Source organism: Vipera berus, assembly GCF_964194415.1.
Source record: "Vipera berus genome assembly, chromosome: W".
Lineage (NCBI taxonomy): Eukaryota > Metazoa > Chordata > Lepidosauria > Squamata > Viperidae > Vipera > Vipera berus.
The window spans coordinates 28685983-28704891 of record NC_138210.1 but is presented as its reverse complement, the minus strand read 5'-3'; positions in this window follow the sequence as shown (position 1 = coordinate 28704891).

The window sequence follows — 18909 nt, the reverse complement described above, 5'->3', positions numbered from 1 at the left end:
GGTCGGAGCATGCCACCGCTTGAAGACAGCAGGGGTGTGATCCCAGATGTCGATATGGCCCTCCGTGTGACTGCCTGCTGCCATTCCCAATCGTTGTGGGGATTTGAAACCCCACCCCAATGCCAGGAAAACCAGAAGCCCCCAACCCCAACCCCATCTCGCCAGGAACCATCTCAGGCCCAGACTGATAACTGGTTGAGGAAGCACATCCTAATTCCCTCCCGACCCTACCGTTCCCCCCCCAACCCTTTAAAACAACCGGCTAAAAAACATACTAGGGGCCTCTTAATGCATTTCCACCAGAGGCCCCTATCCATGCCCAACCACCTCTCGGGGTCCCAAAAATTGGGCCCGTCATTAAGGAAATTACAGGAAAAGGCGGCAGGTCGTACCCAGGAGGGAGGAGCCCCCCTTAGGGCGTACAGGTCAGCACTAGAGTAACGCAGACGAGCCATATAGTGCTAAAGATATCCACATAGGGCAATTGTAAACAAATGGGTAGTCAGATGGTATTAAGTTAATATCAAGATGACGTTGATATTGAGTCCGGAAGTACCTCAAGTCCACCAATCTGGCTCCGCTCTTACCCAAGCCAGTAACCAGGCAAAAGAAACTCCAACCGCCCTCTCACTACAGCTGAGGCATCCAGCCTGGGGTGGACAGAGTACAACTACCGGGGTAAACCTACCCCAACTGGTCTCTCACACCAGAGGGGTGGTTGATGGCCAATCCAGAGCCGCCCTCTCACCACGGTCAGGTCCCAGGTCGATTCTGGACTATCAATAGGGAAGTCACAGGAGAAGGGGCATAAACCATGTCCAAATGACCAGCTTAATGTTAAAATAAGCAGATGAGCAGAAAGGTCCCGTGTCAAAACACCACAGTTATAGTTCCGAGATCATGTCCGTAGCCGATCTCCAGGCCACTGTCGTCTCCTCACTGCTTCTGCATTTGCTGTGAAGAGGGGGACCACCGTACCAAAATATGGTGCCCACCAACTGCGCCCTGCTCCAACCTTCAACCGGGCATTAAACGCGGCTGCGGTCGATCGTCAGGCCGCCATAATCTCCCGGCCAGTGCTGACATTCAAAAAGGGCAGGAGGCCTCCACGCCACAACAAGGGTGCAAGCCAGGCTGGGCCGCGGCCAATCCTCAGGCCGCCAGGCCACTGCCACCATTCCGGGAGGGCAGGAAACATCCACGCTGCAAAAAAGCGCCCGCCAGCTGATCCAAGGTACTGGGCCAGGCCACGGCTGATCTTCGGGCCGCCAGGCTGCTGCTGCCGTTCCCAGGGGCGGGAAGCCTCCATGCCGCAGGAAACGGCGCCCACCAGCAGTCCAAGGCAGAGCCGGGCCGCGGCCGATCTTCAGGCCGCCAAGCCACTGCCACCATTCTTGGGGGGGAGACATTCACGCCGCACAAACGCTCACCAACTGATCTGGGCGTTGGGCTGGGCTGCGGCCGATCTTCGGGCCGCCAGGCCGCTGCTGCCGTTCCCAGAGGCGGGAAGCCTCCATACCGCAAAAAGCAGCACCCACCAGCTAGTCCAAGGCAGAGCCGGGCCGTGGCCAATTTTCGGGCCACCAGGCCGCTGCTGCTGTTCCGGGGGGGGGTGGCAAATATCCATGCCGCACAAATGCCCACCAGCTGATCCAGGTGTTAGGCCGGGCTGCAGCCAATCTTCGGGCCACCAGGCCGTTGCTGCCGTTCCGGGGGGGGGGTGGCAAATCTCCATGCCGCACAAGCGCCCGCCAGCTGATCCAGGTGTTAGGCCGGGCTGCAGCCGATCTTCGGGCCGCCAGGCCGCTGCTGCCGTTCCGGGGGGGAAATATCCACGCTGCACAAGCGCCCGTCAGCTGATCCAGGCGTTAGGCCGGGCCGCAGCCGGTCTTCGGGCCGCCAGGCCGCTACTGCCATTCCAGGGGGGTGAAGGCCTCCGCACCGCAAAAAAGCGGCGCCTGACAGCTGTTTCCTACTCCAACCCTCCGTTAGACTGCCATGCCTCGGTTGATCATGGGGGATTGGAATGCTAAAGTAGGAAGCCAAAAGATAACCGGAATAAAAGGCAAGTTTGGCCTTGGAGTACAAAATGAAACAGGGCACAGGCTGATCGAATTTTGTCAAGAGAATACGATGGTCATAGCAAACACTCTTTTCCAACAACCCAAGAGACGGCTCTACACATGGACATCACCAGACGGTCAACACAGAAATCAGATTGACTATATGCTCTGCAGCCAAAGATGGAGAAGCTCTATACAGTCAGTAAAAACAAGACCAGGAGCTGACTGTGGCTCAGACCATGAGCTTCTCATTGCAAAGTTTAGGCTTAAACTGAAGAAAGTAGGGAAAAGCACTAGGCCACTCAGGTATGAATTAAATCATATCCCTGTTGAATATACAGTAGAGGTGACAAATAGATTTAAGGAATTAGATCTGATAGACAGAGTGCCTGAAGAACTATGGACAGAGGTTCGCAACATTGTACAACAGGTAGCAACCAAAACCATCCCCCCAAAAAAAGAAATGCAAGAAAGCAAAATGGCTGTCTGAGGAAGCTTTGCAAATAGCTAAGGAAAGGAGGGAAGCGAAAGGCAAGAGAGAAAAAGAAAAATATGCCCAATTAAATGCAAAATTCCAGAGAATAGCTAGAAGAGATAAGAATGCCTTCTTAAATGAACAGTGCAAAGAAATAGAAGAAAACAATAGAATAGGGAGGACCAGAGATCTTTTCAAGAAAATTGGAGAGATGAAGGGAACGTTTCATGCAAAAAAGGGCATGATAAAGGATCAAAATGGCAGGGACCTAACAGAGGCAGAAGAGATTATGAAGAGGTGGCAAAGTTACACAGAAGAACTATACAAGAGTGAGCTTAACATCCCTGATAATCACAATGAGGTGGTCACTAACCTTGAGCGAGACATCCCAGAATGTGAAGTGAAGTGGGCCTTAGAAAAGCTGAGCAACAACAAAGCTAGTGGAGGTGACAGTATTCAAGCTGAGCTATTCAAAATCTTAAAAGACGATGCAGTAAACCGGGTTATCCAGGAGATGCCTGACAACTGTTCTTGTGCCATTTTTACACCGGATAGCTAACACAAACTCAGCTACAATACTGTGTGTACTAACTCTAAGTACGTATCTGGGCCCATAACCAATGTTAGCAAAGTGCTTCTTGAGTTATCAGGAACCTACACAGGCAAAAGCGTTCTGAGAATAGTAAGAGTCACACAGTAACCACACAGATACACTGAGTTGTGATAAACAGAAAAATACTTTACTATTAGGTGTAAAAAAAAAACCAATCCGAATAAACAGTCCAGGTCATACACGAATAACAACAGATAAGCAACAGCAACAGTTCAGGGAGTATCCAAAATACAATGTCTTCTTACCGGTCTGAAGGTCAAGTACACAGTTCCTAAGGTTTAACACAGTAGTAAGCCAAAAAGCAAAAACAATGAGAGCAAAGAGAGAGAGAGAAGCCACGTTTCTAGCTCCCTCTTATGGCCGTTGGAAAAACTTACACACCCATTGGCCAATTAGCACCTTAAGGTTATAACATCATGGTTTATATATTTCCAACCCAACCAGGTAGGTTATATTACTCTGGAGCCGATTTGTATGCCCTCAGGGGGGTTTTGTTCTGTACCAGCCTGCTACCGGCCCTGCAGAAAAGGCAGGGACAACCCCTTTTACAAGAAGGCAAGAGGCTGGAATTACGCCTGCCAAATTTATTGCAACACAAACAAACGGAACAAGACAAACCAAGAAACAGGAGCTTTAAGAAACAGGAACTATCCAAGCGGTTGCCTTCAGCAAACCAGCCCTCCCACACATTCCCCTTATATAGAGTTCAGGGCGTGGCTTCTCTCTGCCTCCTTCCGAGGAGCCCCATTGCCTTCCTCTGTTTACTCCTAATTGACTGCCTCCTGCGTTGGGCGTCCTTGAACAGGGCCAGCTGTGGGTCATCTTCATCCACGCTGTCAGGCTCACACAGCTGGGTCTCCGTGGTGACCAAGTGGGAGGGGCCTGGCTGAGGGCTCTCATCAGCAAGATCTTCAACCCCCTCAGCAAGGTCTTCAACACCCCCCTCCTCCTCTGAGTCATCCGACACAACTGCCGAACCCACAGGCTGACCCTGAATCACAACACTATCCCGCACCGCAGGGCCCTTCCCCCGGGTCTGCCGATCCGGATGCGGTCGGGATGGAAATTGTTCATGAAAAGCGGTCACCAACGCAGGGGCATGAACGGCGGTCGCGTCTTCCCAGGTGAAGTCCTCTGGTCCGTAACCTTTCCATTCAATCAGGTTCTGGAAACGACCTTTCAGCCAATGGGAATCCCTGATGCTGGCGACCTCGTACTCGGGGGTGCTGCCTCCATCATGAGGTCCTGATGGGGGAGGTTCCACTTGGCGGAGTGGACTGGACGGTTGCTCAGGAACCAACAGAGACCGATGAAAGACTGGGTGCACGCGCAGGGAACGTGGCAGAGTTAAGCGATAGGCGACCGGATTGATGACAGCCTCGACTGGGAACGGTCCTAAATATCGGTGATCTTTCTCACCGGCCGTGTTGACGGTAAGTTCCTGGTGGACAACCAGACCCGATCTCCCACCGATAGTGGAGGCGTATCCTGTCTTGACCGATCAGCAAACCTTTTGTAATCGGCCTTGGCCTTCTCTAACTGACGTCGCACCAATCGATTAATCGCCTGTCACTCTGCCATGAAGTTGTTTGCTGCCGGCTCCGGTGAGTCCACGGGAGAAAGGGGGAAAAACCAGGGGTGATATCTTACATTGGCCAAGAACGGTGTCATCTGTGTGGAGGTGTGCTGCGAATTGTTAAATGCAAACTCAGCTATGGCCAGATAGTCCACCCAATTGTTTTGCTGCAGATTGACGTAGCAGCGCAGATATTGTTCCAGGATACCAATGACCTTCTCGGTTCCCCCGTCAGTTTGAGGATGATGCGCGGACGAGAGGCAAATCTTGATATCCAACGCATGCATCAACTCCTGCCAGAAGCGGGCTGTAAACTGGGCCCCCCTATCAGAGACGACTCTATCAGGGAGGCCGTGCAGCCGAAACACCTTCTGAATGAACATACGACTAGTGGCGCGGGCTGACGGTAAGCCGCGACAGGGGATGAAGTGCGCCATCTTGGTCAGCATGTCCACCACCACATACACTGTCATAAAACCAGAGGATGGGGGTACATCCGTCAGAAAGTCCATGGACACAGCCCCCCAGGGTCTTTTGGGTGTCGGCAAGGGCTGCAGTAATCCAGGCGGGGCCCGTGACGCTGACTTGGCCTGCCTGCATGGGATGCAGGAAGTGACATAGGACTGGACGTCGTGTCAGACTCGGGGCCACCAGAAGGTACGGGAGACCAGGTTCAGGGTCTTGAACAGGCCAAAATGCGCCGCCGCCGGGTTATCGTGACACTAGCTGAGGATGAGTCCCCTGAGTGGCCCTCCCGGAACGTAGAGCCGGTCACGATAATACAAGAGTCCATCCGTGACCGTCCAAGGAGAATCTGGCCCCACCTCCTCCTTCCGCTGAGCCACCCACACCTCCTGCTGCTGTGCCTCCCAGATCCGAGCCCGTATATCAACCGGCTCCCGCACCACAGCAAAAGACTCGACGGGGATCACTGTCCTGGGCAGAAGCTTGTCTTCCACTCGGGATTATTCGGGCTTCCTGGACAGAGCATCTGCTCTTTGATTGTGCCCGCTAGGTATGTACCAAACCCGGAAGTCGAACCTCGCAAAGAAAAGAGACCACCGGATCTGGCGTTGGTTCAAATTCCAAGCGGTCTGCAGGCTTTCCAAATTCTTATGGTCCGTCCGGACCTCGATTTGATGCTGCGCTCCCTCCAGATGATGCCTCCAGGCCTCGAACGCCACTTTGATGGCCAGCAGCTCCTTCTCCCAGATTGTATAATTGCGCTCCGAAGGGTTCAGTTTTCATGAATGGTACATGCAAGGGAAGAGGGTACTGCTGGGCGTTGTTGCCTGGAGTAACACCGCCCCAATGGCAATGTCGGAGGCGTCCGCCTCCACAACAAATGGCCGTTGCGGTTCAGGATGCTTCAAGATGGGCTCCTTCATGAAGGCTTCCTTCAAAGTCTGGAAAGCCCATTGTTCTGGAGCGTTCCACTGGAACTGAGTCTTCTTCTGCAGGAGCCGGGTGAGGGGGGCTGTCAAAGCAGCAAACGCAGGGATAAAAGTTCGGTAATAGTTGGCGAACCCAAGAAGTCACTGAACATCCTTCACGCGACGCGGGGGTTGCCAACTCTGCAAAGACTCAACCTTACTCGGCTCCATGGCGATGCCCTCAGGAGAAATGCAGTGACCCAGGAAATCGATGGTCACCCGGTAGAACTGGCACTTCTCCAACTTGGCAAACAGACGATGTTCTCGGAGTCGCTGCAGGACCTGATGGAGATGCTGATGGTGCACCTCACGGGACAGGGAGTAGATCAGGATGTCATCCAAGTAGATCACGACAAACTGATCCAACAAATCCCGGAAAATGTCATTCATGAAATGCTGAAACACGGCGGGGGCGTTGGTCAGGGCAAACGGCATCACTGTGTACTCCAAATGTCCATAGCGAGTACCAAACGCCGTCTTCCACTCATCACCCGGCCGAACCCTGACGAGGTTGTAAGCTCCACGCAGGTCCAGTTTCGTGAAGATCTTAGCCTCCCGGAGTCGGTCCAAGAGTTCGGGGATGAGGGGCAGCGGGTAACGATTGCGCATTGTGATGGCGTTGAGTTTCCTATAATCGCAGCAAAGCCGCAATTCGCCAGACTTCTTTTTGACGAAGAGCACGGGTGCAGACACTGGCGAGGATGAGGGCCGGATGAAACCGCGAGCCAAATTCTTCTCCAGAAAGTCCCGCAATGCAGCCAACTCGAGGTCCGACATGGAGTACAAACGCCCCACTGGGAGAGGCGCATCAGGGACTAAATCAATGGGGCAGTCATAGGGCCTGTGCGGGGGTAATTGATCTGCATCTGTCTCACTGAACACATCAGCAAAGTCGGACAGTTCAGGAGGCAAGGAAACCCCTGGGGAACCCTCCACCTGGCCGGCAAGGATATGGCGGGAGTGGTCCACGCACTGCAAGCTTGGGAAGGTGACCAGGTTCTGTGACCAATAGATCTGTGGGTCATGCGCCCAGAGCCACGCCAGTCCCAAGACCACGGGGAAGTGCAGATCTGAGGTGATATAGAACTGGATGGCCTCCACATGGGAACTGATGGCCATACATAATGGTTGCGTGGCGGCCGTAATTGGCCCAGACAGGAGCACTCGACCATCGATAGACTCCACTAACATGGGCGGATCAACCGGGCACTGGGGAACAGCCCATTTGGCCACAAATGCTGACTCCATAAAATTTGTGGTGGCCCCAGAGTCAATTAAGGCATGGACTGGAATCCCCTCTGGCTTGCCAGGAAGGATCAGACGTGCCTCCAAAATCAGATGCCGTGGAGGTCCACAGGCAGCATCGGAAAGACGTCGCTCAGTGTTGTTGTGGGACGCCCGATCTATCACACCGTCTAGATTGGGCTCGGGGCGTTTCCCGACAGAAAAGTAGGGGACTTTCTCGGGGCAGACTCGGTCACTGATGCCCGCTGTCGCTTCTTTGGGCAAAAAGCAGCCAAATGCCCAGGGTCCTGTTAGGCATATGGTGTTACCCTACAATGTTGGGTTCAAAATATATTAACCATAATGCTATGTCTTTAAGTTGTTAATTGGCCAATGGGTGTGTAAGTGTTCTCATGGCCATAAGAGAGCTAGGAACGTAGCTTCTTTCTCTCTCTGAATTTGCTGCTCTCTACTATTACTGTTTTTGCTCTGCTGTTGGTTTACTACTGTTGTAAACCTGAACTGTGTATTGACCTCTGGACCGGTAAGAAGACTTTGTATTTTGGATTGCTACTTGGACTGTTTATTTTTGACTGTGCATTTTTTATTTTTACACCACCTCAAAGTAAAATACTTTTTGCGTTTACAACTCAGAATACTCCTGTGTGTGACTCTTACTGCTCTCAGTACCCTTCCTTGTCTGTGCAACTCTTTGGTAGCACAAGGAGACCTCTGCACAACAAATTCCTTAACACTGGTTATGGGCTCAGGCCTGTACTGAGAGTAAGTTCACACAGTATTCCTAGCTGAGTTTGTGTTAGCTATTTGGTGTAAAATGGCACAAGAACTGTTGTCAGGCATCTCCTGGATAACCCGGTTGGATGGGACAAACAATGTTTCCTGGTCCACGAAATGCTGCTTGCTTTTGCGCATGGAAGGACTATGGACTGTAGTAAATAACCCACCTGATACTACTGCTTGGGATGCAAATAATGAAGAGGATGTAAAGAAGATAGACGACTTTAAACGAAACAATGAGAAAGCTCTTTGCATTATTGGGCTAACACTGAATGACCAGCAGCTTGTCCATATTCGTGGTGAGGAGTCTGCTGCTTGGTGTTGGGATGTTTTACGAAGGCTTTATGTTCGAGACAGTGTGGGTGCACATATACACCTTACACGTAAGCTGTTTAGGGCTCGTCTGCAGAAGAATGGAGATATGCTGACCCATTTAAATTACATGAAGGCAACTTTTCAAGAGCTTCATGAAAAGGAGCTGATTTTTTCAGAGTTGCATCAGGTCTACATTATTCTGTCATCTTTGGATGAGAGTTATGATGGGTATGTTTCTTCTTTGGAAGTCCTGACCAGAGAGGAACTGACTTTGACTAACATTACTGGGAGACTGCTGGAAGAGTCCAGAAGGAGGCGTGACAGAGACCAGCTGAGAGAGACACAGCCACGAGAGAAGCAGCAATTTACCACTGCTTACAACGTCAAGAAATGTTATTCTTGTGGGGCTAGAGGGCATATAGCCAAATTCTGTAGAAAGGGTAGAAAACAGAATGTGAATAGCAGTGGGAAGGCAAAGAAGAGCATTGGTTTGGCTGTTTCTGGTGAACCAACATCCAGAAATAATGAATTGTGGGTTGTTGATAGTGGGGCTTCACAATGCATTACTAAAGTGAAAGAGAGGTTTATTAATATGAAAAACAGCAACCAATATGTTTCACTAGCCAACGGTTGGAGGATGAAGGCCTCTGGTGAAGGTAATTCCTATTGTCCATGCATTGATGAACAGTTACCTATGTTATATATACCTAAACTAAGATTCAACCTGTTATCTGTAAGGGAATTGGTTAAAGTTGGGTTTGTGGTAACATTCAGAGGGGAGCAATGCACTATTGAGAGGAATGGAACCTGTGTAACTGCTAATTTGAAAAATGGTTTATTTGTTCTCACAAGTAACCAAGTTAGTACAGTTAAAGCTAACTCAATATGTGAGAACAAGAAGCCACATGATGAGTGTATACATTTATTGCATAGGCGGTTAGGACATGTAAACTTTAACTCACTACGTAAAACAGTTGAGTTAGTAGAAGGAATTAAACTGAAGCCATGTAGTAAGTATTTGAATTGCAATGCCTGTAATCAGGAAAAGAGTAAGGCAACTCCTGCAAACAGGTTAAATGGCTTCAAAACAACTGTACCTTTGGAAGTTGTGTTTGCTGATTTAATTGGACCCATGAAACCAAGTTTAGGAGGGTCATGTTATGTTTTAAGTATATTGGACCACTACTCTCGTTATGGATTTTGTTATCTGCTTAAGTCAAAGGCAGACACTTTCCAACAATTTGCAAACTGGCTGAAATTTGTAGAGAGGAAAACAAAGAGAAAGGTTCAGTGCATAATTACTAGAATCAGCTGGCATTGAGCATAAACGTTCAGCCCCTTATAGGCCTCAACATAATGCATTTGTTGAGAGACGTGGGCAAACGTGTAAAAGCAAAAAGTATTTTACTTTGAGGTGGTGTAAAAATAAAAAATGCACAGTCAAAAATAAACAGTTCAAGTAGCAATCCAAAATACAAAGTCTTCTTACCGGTCCAGAGGTCAATACACAGTTCAGGTTTACAACAGTAGTAAACCAACCGCAGAGCAAAAACAATAATAGTAGAGAGCAGCGAATTCAGAGAGAGAAAGAAGCTACGTTCCTAGCTTTCTCTTATGGCCATGAGAACACTTACACACCCATTGGCCAATTAACAACTTAAAGACATAGCATTATGGTTAATATATTTTCAACCCAACAATGTAGGCTAACACCATATGCCTAACATTCTCCCCTTTGGGTAGAATAATATATAACTCTTACAATCTTATGCACATTCTTTCACAATTAGCATTGTGTTTCACAGCACTTTGTACCTTCGTAAAATGGTCTGCAATATTTACATCAGATGAACAATACTCTAGCTGTATTAATTTATCCTTGATACATTGTCTGACATTTAAATAACGAAGATCAGTATGTTTAGATCTTGTTCTTACTGCAGCATTATTTGCCATCTTTATCGCAGCTTGATTGTCCTCATACACAATAAATGGATCATTTACATTTAAACCCATATCTAACAATAATTGTTTGTACACTAGCAGTTCTGTATATAACACTGATAGACATGAAAATTCAGCCTCCATTGTAGAGCAGACTCTTACTGCTCTCAGTACCCTTCCTTGTCTGTGCAACTCTTTGGTAGCACAAGGAGACCTCTGCACAACAAATTCCTTGTTGTGGAATTGGCAAAAAGCAGCCAAATGCCCAGGGTCCCCACAGTAAAAACACAACCCCCCCGATCGTCGTCTGTTCATTTCAGTCACCGATAGACGAGACCTGGCGGCACCCAGCTCCATTGGCTCCTCCCTTTGAACTGGGGGCTCACGCACAACAGGGCTGCAGGGGTCTGTGGGGTGGCACGGCGACTCCTTCGCTGCTGCAACCGAGCATCGATCCGCAGGCAGCGATGGATCAGCCCATTCAGGTCTGAGGGAATATCCACATGGGCCAGCTCATCCAACACCTCCGACAATCCATCCTGGAAGGCATCCACAAGCGCAGCCTTATTCCAGGCGGAATCCTGGCTAAGCAGCCGAAAATTGCTGATATTGCCCTGTAGGGGGCGTTGACCCTGCCTCAGAGCTTTCAGGCGACGAGTAGCAGTCTGCGTCTTTATAGGGTCCTCATACATCAGACGCATATGATCACAAAACCCCACAAAGTTGTCCAACAATGGACTAGCTTGAGCCAGCAGAGGCGTGCCCCAACGAGCTGCATCACCCGAAAGAAGGCTTAACACAAACCCCACCTTATCCCGGTCAGTGGGGAAATCAGCTGCTCTCACGCTGATAAAGAGCTGGCATTGTCCCAGGAAAGCAGGAAACAGTTCTGGATTGCCAGTAAATTTATCCGGCATCGCAACTTGGCATTTTCTCCTGGGTGGGGGTGATGGTGGGGGTGCAGCATGGACCTGAGCTTGCAGTTGAGCCACCTGAGCTGCCAGCAAAGTGAGTTGCTGGGTGAGCTGGGCATTCTCAGCACGTAGCTGCTCCATAATAATAGTAAGGGGTGGGAGGCTGAAGGCAAACTGTTCTGTACCAGCCTGCTACTGGCCCTGCAGAAAAAGCAGGGACAACCCCTTTACAAACGGCAAGAGGCTGGAATTACGCCTGCCAAATTTATTAACATAAAACAGAGCAAAACAAGACACCAACCATGAAACAGGAGCTATGAAACAGGAACTAGTCAAGCGGTTGCCTTCAGCAAACCAGCCCTCCCACGCATTCCCCTTTTATACAGTTCAGGTCGTGGCTTCTCTCTGCCTCCTTCTGAGGTGCCCCATTGCCTTCCTCTGTTTACTCCTGATTGACTGCCTCCTGCGTCGGGCGTCCTTGAACAGGGCCAGCTGTGGGTCATCTTCATCCACGCTGTCAGGCTCACACAGCTGGGTCTCTGTCATGACCAGGTGGGAGGGGCCTGGCTGAGGGCTCTGCGGAGCCTCCAGGCCATTATCAGCAAGCTCTTCAACACCCCCCTCCTCCTCCTCTGAGTCATCCGACCCAACTGCCGAACCCACAGGCTGACCCTGAATCACAACACTCGTGTCCCCTCCCGGGCCGCATAAACCAGCCAGGAGGGGCACGGATCCAACAAACAGGTGGTGAAGCTCAGCCTCCCCATGATCCTGTCCACATCATCAGGGGAAACAGGATTGAACTCAGTCCAGATAACATGCTCAAGACCGTCCGATTCCTCCACGTCAGACTCCGCCCAGTCAGAGTCCAAGCCGGCCCGGATCTGAGTGATCTTGTCCGTCAGATGATGACTAAACTCCTCGGCCCACCTCCTGGTTAAGAAGGGAGCAAGTCACCCTAAACAGGGCGGCCTGGGGATTATCTGCGGACGCGATGAGGGCAGCGAAGTAATTAGTCCTCATCGCAGCAAGCTAAGACCTTATAAAGGTTCTTAGCTGCAATCGGTCAGATTCGGACCGGCTGGCCCTCCAACCGCTCTCTAGACCCCGTCTCCGATGCTTCATCTCCCAGAGCTCCGCAGAAAACCATGGAGCCCAACGGGATCTCCGCCGGGTCAGAGGTCGCAAGGGTACAACACAGTTGAGTACCTCAGTGGCCGCCTTTTCCCAGGCGTCATCCAAGGCATCAACTGGGCTGTGAGTGAGGGCGATGGGTATAGACCCAAGCACCATCTGGAACTGTTCAGGGTCCATTAGGCGCCTGGGGCGGAACCATCTGGTCGGTTCTGCAGCCCAGTGGCGGGGGGTGGCATAACGGAAGACCAGCCGCAGGAGATGATGGTCGGAGCATGACAGGGGAGCAACGACCAGTGAACCCCCTCCCAAATCATCCAACCACTGTCCAGACAAGAACACCAGGTTGAGAGTGTGACCCCACCACATGAGTCGGGCCTTGAATTACCTGGGTCAGGTCCATGGCCATCATGGAAGCCATGAACTCCCGGGCTAACTCCGACGACCCTCCCAGGGAAGGCAGGTTGAAGTCACCCAGCACTATAAGCCTGGGGAACTCCACCGCCAACCCTGAGAGGGTGTTGAGCAGCTTGGGCAGAGCTGTTGCCACACATCTGGGCACCAGGTATGTGAGCAACAAGCCCATCTGAACCCGAGGACCACATCTCAGGAGGAGGGACTCACTCCCGCCAATCTGGACAATGGTGGTCTCCCGCGGACATAAAGTCTCCCTGATAACCACCGCCACCCCACCACCCCTACCCTGAGCCCGTGGCTGGTGTAGCACATGGAAACCTGGGGGGCATAACTCGATCAGAGGGACCCCTCCGAGCCCATCCAGGTTTCCGTAATGCATGCCAGATCCGTGCATTCCTCCTCGATCAGGTCACGAATGAAGGGAGCCTTATTAACAATGGATCTGCCATTATGGTAAACCAGCCTGAGCTCAGGGACCTGATCACCCTCACCCCCGGGCAAAAGGGTGCTAACCAGAGGGTCGGAGCGCATCACCTCTCGCAAGCAGCGGGGGCGCGATCCCGGATGTCGATACGGCCCTCCGTGCACACACCTGTTGCCATTCACTATCGTTGTGGGGATTTGAAACCCCACCCCAACACATCCAGAACCAGCAGCCTCTACCCCAAACTCCGTCCCGCCGGGACCACAAACCGGCCCGGACTGAGTGCCGGTTAATAATTCCCTCCCCACCCTCACCCTCCATAATTTTTTAAAATAACTGGCTAAAAAGTAAATCAGAGGCCTCTTAATACGTCACCACTCGAGGCCCCTATCTAAGCCCAACCACCTCTCGGGGTCCCAACAATTGGGCCCGTCATTAAGGGAAGCGTAGAAAAGGGCAGCAGGTCGAACCCAGGAGGAATTCAGGGTCAGCCTGTGGGTTCGGCAGTTGGGTCGGACGACTCAGAGGAGGAGGGGGGTGTTGAAGACCTTGCTGAGGGTGTTGAAGATCTTGCTGATGAGAGCCCTCAGCCAGGCCCCTCCCACTTGGTCACCACGGAGACCCAGCTGTGTGAGCCTGACAGCGTGGATGAAGATGACCCACAGCTGGCCCTGTTCAAGGACGCCCGACGCAGGAGGCAGTCAATTAGGAGTAAACAGAGGAAGGCAATGGGGCACCTCAGAAGGAGGCAGAGAGAAGCCACGCCCTGAACTCTATATAAGGGGAATGTGTGGGAGGGCTGGTTTGCTGAAGGCAACCGCTTGGATAGTTCCTGTTTCTTAAAGCTCCTGTTTCTTGGTTTGTCTTGTTCCATTTGTTTTTGTTGCAATAAATTTGGCAGACGTAATTCCAGCCTCTTGCCTTCTTGTAAAAGGGGTTGTCCCCGCCTTTTCTGCAGGGCCGGTAGCAGGCTGGTACAGAACAGTTTGCCTTCAGCCTCCCACCCCTTACTATTATTATGGAGCAGCTACGTGCTGAGAATGCCCAGCTCACCCAGCAACTCACTTTGCTGGCAGCTCAGGTGGCTCAACTGCAAGCTCAGGTCCATGCTGCACCCCCACCATCACCCCCACCCAGGAGAAAATGCCAAGTTGCGATGCCGGATAAATTTACTGGCAATCCAGAACTGTTTCCTGCTTTCCTGGGACAATGCCAGCTCTTTATCAGCGTGAGAGCAGCTGATTTCCCCACTGACCGGGATAAGGTGGGGTTTGTGTTAAGCCTTCTTTCGGGTGATGCAGCTCGTTGGGGCACGCCTCTGCTGGCTCAACCTAGCCCATTGTTGGACAACTTTGTGGGGTTTTGTGATCATATGCGTCAGATGTATGAGGACCCTATTAAGAAGCAGACTGCTACTCAACGCCTGAAAGCTCTGAGGCAGGGTCAACAGGGCTATATCACAGGGCTATATCACCGATTTTCGGCTGCTTAGCCAGGATTCCGCCTGGAATGAGGCTGCGCTTGTGGATGCCTTCCAGGATGGATTGTCGGAGGAGATGTTGGATGAGCTGGCCCGTGTGGATATTCCCTCAGACCTGAATGGGCTGATCCATCTCTGCCTGCGGATCGATGCTCGGTTGCAGCAGCGAAGGAGTCGCCGTGCCACCCCACAGACCCCTGCAGCCCCTGTTGTGCGTGAGCCCCCAGTTCAAAGGGAGGAGCCAATGGAGCTGGGTGCCGCCAGGTCTCATCTATCGGTGACTGAAATGAACAGACGACAATCGGGGGGGGGGGGTTGTGTTTTTACTGTGGGAACCCTGGGCATTTGGCTGCTTTTTGACCAAAGAAGCGACAGCGGGCATCAGTGACCGAGTCTGCCCCGAGAAAGTCCCCTACTTTTCTGTCGGGAAACGCCCCGAGCCCAATCTAGATGGAGTGATAGATCGGGCGTCCCACAACAACACTGAGCGACGTCTTTCCGATGCTGCCTGTGGACCTCCACGGCATCTGATATTGGAGGCACGTCTGATCCTTCCTGGCAAGCCAGAGGGGATTCCAGTCCATGCCTTAATTGACTCTGGGGCCACCACAAATTTTATGGAGTCAGCATTTGTGGCCAAATGGGCTGTTCCCCAGTGCCCGGTGGATCCGCCCATGTTAGTGGAGACTATCGATGGTCGAGTGCTCCTGTCTGGGCCAATTACGGCCGCCACGCAACCATTATGTATGACCATCAGTTCCCATGTGGAGGCCATCCAGTTCTATATCACCTCAGATCTGCATTTCCCCGTGGTCTTCTATATCACCTCAGGGTGCCTCCGGTCAGGGAATGTCAACTGGTGGCCCCCAGGTGGAGGGCCTTCTCTGTGGGAGCTCCGGCGCTATGGAACCAACTGCCGGTTGAGCTGCGGATGGCATCGGACCTTCGCTCCTTCCGGCGCGGTCTGAAGACCCACTTATTTGAACTAGCTGGACTGGCCTGATGGGGAACGTTAGGGTTTTTAATGGGTCTTTTATTGTTATTGTAATTTTTAATTGGGCGCTTGTTTAATTCCTTTTTAATTTCTGTATTGATATTTATATATGCCCTGTTAACTGCCCTGAGTCCTTCGGGAGAAGGGCGGTATACAAATTTAATAAAAGTAGAGTAAAGTAAAGTAAAGGATCAATTACCCCGGCACAGGCCCTATGACTGCCCCATTGATTTAGTCCCTGATGCGCCTCTCCCAGTGGGGCGTTTGTACTCCATGTCGGACCCCGAGTTGGCTGCATTGCAGGACTTTCTGGAGAAGAATTTGGCTCACGGTTTCATCCGGCCCTCGTCCTCGCCAGTGTCTGCACCCGTGCTCTTCGTCAAAAAGAAGTCGGGCGAATTGCGGCTTTGCTGTGATTATAGGAAACTCAACACCATCACGATGCGCAATCGTTACCCGCTGCCCCTCATCCCCGAACTCTTGGACCGACTCCGGGAGGCTAAGATCTTCACGAAACTGGACCTGCGTGGAGCTTACAACCTCGTCAGGGTTCGGCCGGGTGATGAGTGGAAGACGGCATTTGGTACTCGCTATGAACATTTTGAGTACACGGTGATGCCGTTTGGACTGACCAACGCCCCCGCTGTGTTTCAGCATTTCATGAACGACATTTTCTGGGATTTGTTGGATCAGTTTGTCGTGATCTACTTGGATGACATCCTGATCTACTCCCCGTCGCGTGAGGTGCACCATCAGCATCTCCATCAGGTCCTGCAGCGACTCCGAGAACATCGGCTGTTTGCCAAGTTGGAGAAGTGCCAGTTCTACCGGGTGACCATCGATTTCCTGGGTCACTGCATTTCTCCTGAGGGCATCGCCATGGAGCCGAGTAAGGTTGAGTCTTTGCAGAGTTGGCAACCCCCGCGTCGCGTGAAGGATGTTCAGCGACTTCTTGGGTTCGCCAACTATTACCGAACTTTCATCCCTGGGTTTGCTGCCTTGACAGCCCCCCTCACCCGGCTCCTGCAGAAGAAGACTCGGTTCCAGTGGAACGCTCCAGAACAACGACTTTGAAGGAAGCCTTCATGAAGGAGCCCATCTTGAAGCATCCTGACCCGCAACGGCCGTTTGTTGTGGAGGCGGACGCCTCCGACATTGCCATTGGGGCGGTGTTACTCCAGGCAACGACGCCCAGCGGTACCCTCTTCCCTTGCGCGTACCATTCACGAAAACTGAACCCTTCAGAGCGCAATTATACAATCTGGGAGAAGGAGCTGCTGGCCATCAAAGTGGCGTTCGAGGCCTGGAGGCATCATCTGGAGGGAGCGCGGCATCAAATCGAGGTCCGGACGGACCATAAGAATTTGGAAAGCCTGCAGACCGCTCGGAATTTGAACCAACGCCAGATCCGGTGGTCTCTTTTCTTTGCGAGGTTTGACTTCCGGGTTCGGTACATACCTAGCGGGCACAATCAAAGAGCGGATGCTCTGTCCAGGAAGCCCGAATATTCCCGAGTGGAAGACAAGCTTCTGCACAGGACAGTGATCCCCGTCGAGTCTTTTGCTGCGGTGCGGGATCCGGTTTATATACGGGCTCGGATCCAGGAGGCACAGCAGCAGGAGGTGTGGGTGGCTCAGCGGAAGGAGGAGGTGGGGCCAGATTCTCCTTGGACGGTCACGGATGGACTCTTGTATTATCGTGACCGGCTCTACGTTCCGGGAGGGCCACTCAGGGGACTCATACTCAGCCAGTGTCACGATAACCCGGCGGTGGGGCATTTTGGCCTGTCCAAGACCCTGAACCTGGTCTCCCGTACCTTCTGGTGGCCCCGAGTTTGACACGACGTCCAGTCCTATGTTACCTCCTGCATCCCATGCAGGCAGGCCAAGTCAGCGACAGGGGCCCCGCTTGGATTACTGCAGCCTTTGCCGACACCCAAAAGACCCTGGGGGGCTGTGTCCATGGACTTTCTGACGGATTTACCCCCATCCTCTGGTTTTACGACAGTGTATGTGGTGGTGGACATGTTGACCAAGATGGCGCACTTCATCCCCTGTCGCGGCTTACCGTCAGCCCGCGCCACTAGTCGTATGTTCATTCAGCAGGTGTTTCGGCTGCACAGCCTCCCTGATAGAGTCGTCTCTGATAGGGGGGCCCACTTTACAGCCCGCTTCTGGCAGGAGTTGATGCATGCGATGGATATCAAGATTTGCCTCTCGTCCGCGCATCATCCTCAAACTGACGGGGGAACCGAGAAGGTCATTGGTATCCTAGAACAATATCTGCGCTGCTACGTCAATCTGCAGCAAAACAATTGGGTGGACTATCTGGCCATAGCTGAGTTTGCATTTAACAATTCGCAGCACACCTCCACACAGGTGACACCGTTCTTGGCCAATGTAAGATATCACCCCCGGTTTTTCCCCCTTTCTCCCGTGGACTCACCGGAGCCGGCAGCGAACAACTTCATGGCAGAGTTACAGGCGATTAATCGATTGGTGCGACGTCAGTTAGAGAAGGCCAAGGCCGATTACAAAAGGTTTGCTGATCGGTCAAGACGGGATACGCCTCCACTATCAGTGGGAGATCGGGTCTGGTTGTCCACCAGGAACTTACCGTCAACACGGCCGGTGAGAAAGTTAGATCACCGATATTTAGGACCGTTCCCAGTTGAGGCTGTCATCAATCCGGTCGCCTATCGCTTAACTCTGCCACGTTCTCTGCGCGTGCACCCAGTCTTTCATCGGACTCTGTTGGTCCCCGAGCAACCGGCCTGTCCACTCCGCCAAGCGGAACCTCCCCCATCAGGACCTCGTGATGGAGGCAGCACCCCCGAGTACGAGGTCGCCAGCATCAGGGATTCCCATTGGCTGAAAGGTCGTTTCCAGAACCTGATTGAATGGAAATGTTACGGACCAGAGGACTTCACCTGGGAAGACGCGACCGCCGTTCATGCCCCTGCGTTGGTGACCGCTTTTCATGAACAATTTCCATCCCGACCGCATCCGGATCGGCAGACCCGGGGGAAGGGCCCTGCGGTTCGGGATAGTGTTGTGATTCAGGGTCAGCCTGTGGGTTCGGCAGTTGGGTCGGATGACTCAGAGG